We start from the raw sequence: 6000 nt of genomic DNA on the forward strand, positions 1-6000 counted from the left end.
CGTGGTGTCCAGAATCGTACACAAAGTCCAGCCAAGGCCTGATTTGAAAAGTGTCAGGCCAGTGATCTAAAGGTAAGAGCCATTCTACTCCAGAATCAAATGCCCAAAAATTTCAAACACGGAAAAGGTACTCCACAGTCGAGAAGGAAATCCTAGGCCTCTTGTTAGCTCTTTAGCATTTGGAGGTGTGTTAGCAATGGACACCAAGAAATCCTATTTTACACAAACCATACTCCCTTGGAGTTTCTGGAAAGATTCAAAGAGATCAATGCCAGATTGTTCTACTGGAGCTCGTAACTACAAGCTCTTTAATCTAAAGATTACCCACATTGCAGGAAAGAATAATGCAGGAAAGAGTAATGACATCGCTGATGCCCTACCATGAGTATAAGCCCACTGGGGGGATGCACCAGATAGGGGAAACTGTCGCAGAAAACATAAGTGTGAATGGAAGACTGAAGGAAAAAAAAAGTTCTTAAAAATTCAATTTTTTTTCTCCGTGTAAGGGAAGACTGGCATGAAGATACTACAATTTTAGAAAAAATTGTCCTTTTAAACTAGACCTTAATGGATTGGAAGGTGGTTGTCAAGGGGTCACCTGATCCTTACAACTTCAACAACCTTGCAAACTTTCTGGAAAGCTCCAAATTGGATTATAATGAGTCTACCTTGAATGGACATGCCTGAACAGCACTTTTCAGTGGAATTTCACACCTATTATTGAGGCTTAATCCAAAACACAGGGATAATAAAATCCCAGATTCCCTGACTCTGGGTCTGCCTTGTAACAAAGGAGGGCTATCGAGGCAGATTCACCAAGACTCCCTCGGAGATCCATCCAATGCAGTAACCTCGACCACCTAGAAGTACAAGAACAGCAGATAGATGGGAGCACCATCACCTGCGAGTTCCCCTCTAAGCCACACACCTGACTTGGAACTATATTGCCATTCCTTCACTGTCATTGGGTCAAAATCCTGGAACTCCCTCCAACAGCACTGTGGGTATCTACACCTCATGGACTGCAGTGATTCAAGAAGGTGGCTCACCACCACCTTATCAAAGGGCAATTAGGGATGGACAATACATGCTGGCCTAGCCAATGTCCACATCTGTGAACAATTAAAAAAAAAAATCCACAATGAAATATTTAGACTACTATCAATCCTTCTATTGTATATCAAAGGCTTTTGACCACGTGACTAATACTCCTCCTTCACTAAGACGGACCATTATCTGCATTTCATCATGTATTATCGGCCATTCATCATGTGATTGAAACTGCTCTCTGATTTTGAAATCCTTTTATTGAAAGCCTGAGAGAAACTGGGCAGTTTGCAGGACACCAGTAACATCACAGCTGCTGCCTTTTTAAGACTTGCGTGCCTTAACGTCTTTTAAAAGCCTCCTCCAGCCTGTTTTGAACAGCTCAGCGTTAACCTGTAAGAAATTGGACCTCCAGTTACAAACAGTCATCAGGACCTGTATACACAGCCTGAACAGTCTTTACTTCGAAGGAATCTTGCAGTTAATCTCAGTTTGACCCTGGCCATCTGAATTTACCTAAACCTCAATTCCAGCATGGGGAAAGCTCCCTTCTTCACTGGACTCTCCAAGATAAGTGAACTGCTAACAATTCTGTTTGGTTTTAATATTTGTAGAAGTGCAATACCTTCTTTAACTGTATCTTTCTTGGGTGTAAATTGTGAGATTAACAAAGCAGAGACTTTCCAGGACAAGTGTCAGAATAAATAATACTCCTTTCTTAAAATCCATGAAAGTCTGCTTCCGGTAACTATTAAATTGACCGCACATCAATGGAAGGTTGGGTAACAAACATGTGCCTTATCAAAATTAAACTATATTGATTACAGACAGAAGAGAACTGGCGGGGGGCAGGGGGAGATGGGCAGTTTAGTTTCTCTCTCTCTCTCCTGTCCATAATAAAAGATTTAGCATGAGTCTTTTTCTGTATTCAATGATCCTAGTTGCGAAGGTAAGTACCCCTAATTCTAAGTTTCCTTGTCTAAATTATATTTAATGTCATCACAAAAGGGTACATCTGTATTTGGGAATTGAACATTGTACAGCTGATAACATTCCATGTTACCATCAAATAAGGCCAGTTTAAATATAACAAGCTAAATGCAAACTAAGCCCAACCTCAGAACAATCCCTTTTTTCCCCAAACACACCAGTGATAATTCTGTTTCTGCCAGGCATCATTCAAAGTGCCTCTGTAGCTGCCAGTAATTATTGAATTATGGAGTGATGTTCTATAAGTTGTATGCACCAGAAAGTGGGCCAAGACTTCCCAAATTACAAAGAATCCCTGCAACTCAAGAGAATTTTATTCCATTGGTCTGAATTAGATTTCAATGCTTTACCCAGTAACGTAAATATCTAACCCACTTCAATCTTGCTGTCATCAGGAAGAGAAATAATGTTAGTTGCATTTCCTTCTTTCTCCAACTGGACTGGGATATTCTTCTGTGAAAGCAACAACTGTTCTCCCCATTTTGAAATTTGTAATCTTGACTAATGAATTGATTTACAGGAGTAACATTAACTGTTTAATATATCTTCAGCCAGAACAGTGAGATTACTGGTGTTTGCTGTTATCTATATGTAGTTGTACAGCAACTTCAGGCGAGGAGCAAAGGCAGTTAAATGCCAACATTCAAAAGTTGCTATCCAAGTTGCGACACTCTTCAAAACATTTCACTCTGCTTTGATTTTACATGCATTAAATGCCGTGAAGTCACTGTATTTCTAAGGCTATTGATTAAGGTACACGTACCTTTTTAATGATGTGATCATTAATTACTGCCAACCTCTGGCAGTGAAAATGAACAATTACAAATGTGGAATCTCATTTTCAGGTTTTGAATTTTTCAAGATTCCTCATACATAATTTTAAATGTAACTTTTTCTGTTAATCCTGAATTTACCATCTTCAGTCCTTCCGCTGTTTATTTCCCAGTCTTTAAATCCAACCGATAAGGAAATAGATTTCCCGTTCACTCACACAAAAACAAAAATAGCTGGAAAAAACTCAGCAGGTCTGACAGCATCTGCGGATAGGAACACAATTAACGTTTCGAGTCCGTACGACTCATCAGAACCCTGTTCACTCAGCTCCCAGGTGATGTTTCCCTTGCTGAACCACTATCAATAAGTTAATGGACAAAGATTTTATGAACTGAAGGGTAACTATAATCATCAGCAATTCCTATTAGATACTCTGCTCCAGCAAAATCTGTTAACTAGTACAAAGGACAAAATAAACCTAATTACACAAATGTATAAGTTTGAAAATTCCATAAATTTCCAATGCTTTTTCTGATATGGATGAACAAACCAATATTTAGAATCATAGAATGGCAACAGAAGAGGAGACCTTTTGATCTGTTGTGTCCATGCTGGCCCTCTAAGAGCTACTGAGCCAGTCTGACTTCCTTGCCTCATCCCCCACTAGCCCTGCAAGTTTTTCACTTCAGATAATTATTCAATGCCGTTTTGAAAATCACGAGTGAATGTACCTCTACAACACTCTCAGGCAGTGCATTCCAGATCCTAACCACTCAATTGCCTCTGGTTCTTTTGCCAATCACCTTAAATCATTGTCCTTTAGTTCTCCCTATCTGCTCTGTCCAGACCCTTCATGATTTTGGACACCTCTACCAAATCTCCTCTCAACCTTCTCTTCACTAAAACAGCCCCAGCTTTATCAATCTGAAGTCCCACTGCCCTGAATCATTCTAGTAAATCTTTGCTGCACCCTCTCCATTGCATCTTCTTAAATTGTGGTGCCAAGAATTGGACATAATACTCCAGTTGAGGCTAAACCAGTGTTTCACTTTCTCAGCCTGCTCTGCCACTGAAAACAATTTGTACACATATACATTGCAAAACATAGGATATGCAACACGGAAACAGGCCATTTGGCCCAACCAGTTCATGGTATTTATGCTCCACTTGTCTCTCCTCCCATCTTTTCTCATCTATCGTAGAGCTAGAGATTCCTTTATCCCTCATATACTCATCTAGTATTCCCTTAAATGCATCTATATTATTTCCTTCAACCACTCCCTGTGGCAGGGGGTGCAACTTTCTTACCACTGTTTGGGTGAAGAGTTTCTTCTGAATTCCTAGGTAACTATCTTATATTAATGGCCTCCAGTCATGCTCTTCCCCACAAGTGGAAACATTGTCTTTGTTCACTCTATTAAAACCTTTAATAATTTTAAATATTTCTATTAGGTCACCCGGTAACCTTTTTTCAAGATACTGTTAGGAAGCTGTACTTGTAATGAACCACATTCCTTGTCCCCATTTGCATGACATACAGACTCAACTGGGTGGGGGTGAAAGAGATCAGTATTAGACTAATCACTTCAGACATAGGATTCTGGCTGAGACGAATTCCCAGCCATAATCTAATCAAGTTACAACTGGAATCCACTAGACATGACCATATTTGGGCCACTGGTCAATTGCATAGAGGACCATTTGGGGAGACAGTAGCATAGTGGTAATGTCATACTAGTAATCCAGAGGCCTACCATAATGCTCTGGTGATAAAAACAAAGAACTGCGGATGCTGGAAATCCAAAACAAGAACAGAATTACCTGGAAAAACTCAGCAGGTCTGGCAGCATCGGCGGAGAAGAGTTGACGTTTCGAGTCCTCATGAAGGGTTATGTTATGCTCTGGGGACATGGGTTCAAATGGCAGCTGGTGGAATTTGAATTCACTTAAAAAACTGGAATATAAAGTTAATAATAGTGACCATTGAACTATCATAGATTGTCATAAAAATCCATCTGGTTCACGAATGTCCTTTAGGGATGGAAATCTGCTACCCTTATCTTGTCTGGCCTATATGTGACTCCAGATCCACAGTAACATGGTTGACTCTCAACTGCCCTTCAAAATTGCCAAGCAAGCCACTCAATTCAAGGGGAAGGATGGGCAACCACAGCCATGCTGGTGATGCCCACATCTCATGAAAGAATAAATAAAAATAAGCAAGCTAACTCATTGTGCTTAAAAAATTTTTCTGCTTCTATCTCTGATCTGGAGAAAAGATATCAACGATGCCCACACATTTCTTGCATCTTCGTACATCTTCTCTGCACCTCTCCAGTCCTTCTATATCCTTTTCACTGCACACAGTACTCTGTGTTGTGGTCTAACCAAGGTTCAATACAGGTTTAGCACAACTTACCTAATTTTCAATTCTATCCCTTGGTTTGCTTAATTTATGGCTTTGCTAACCTGTGGTGCAAATTTTACTAACTGGTGTATTTATGTTTTGAGATCTGTTTTTTGCTGCCTGGCCCCTCATATGCTCCCTTTCTCTACCAATTTTACAAGTTCAAACCCTGTCTGCAGTTTGATTATATGCTGGAGCTAGAATAACCCAGCAGCTGCTGTCTCCAGAACAGATAGATCTGTCTACATCTTTAAACCGCCTAGACACAGAAACTAGCAGGACCACCAAGCCCAGTCTGGTTCTATCCAAGTCATCAACTAACTTTAATATTTATTGGACTATAAGTTTTACTTAATATATCCTCCCATTCTTCAACTTATCGGTGTATGGGTGTGAAAGTTGGAGTATTTTTATTATTTTACTTGGATTGGGTTAAGTACAATAAATACTATTCTCTTTTCAAAAGCTCCAGAAAATATATATTTTAGTCACAGCGTGTAAATCATTAAACGTTCAATGAATTGGCAAGCTTTTTAAAAAAAATTGTAGTTAAATGAGTAGGGAGTCATTCCACCTCTCCTCACCTGATTGTCACAATACCACATATTTCTTGTATCATCTTTGTATATTTTCTTTGCACCTCTCCAGTCCTTCTATATCTTTTTAAAAGTATGACAAGAACTGCACACAGTACTCTGTGGTCTAACCAAGGTTCACTACAGGTTTAGCATATCTTTACTACTTTTCAACTCTATCCCTTGGTTTGCTTTATTTATGGCTTT

This window comes from Cetorhinus maximus, chromosome 19, assembly GCF_964194155.1.
Source record: "Cetorhinus maximus chromosome 19, sCetMax3.hap1.1, whole genome shotgun sequence".
NCBI lineage: Eukaryota > Metazoa > Chordata > Chondrichthyes > Lamniformes > Cetorhinidae > Cetorhinus > Cetorhinus maximus.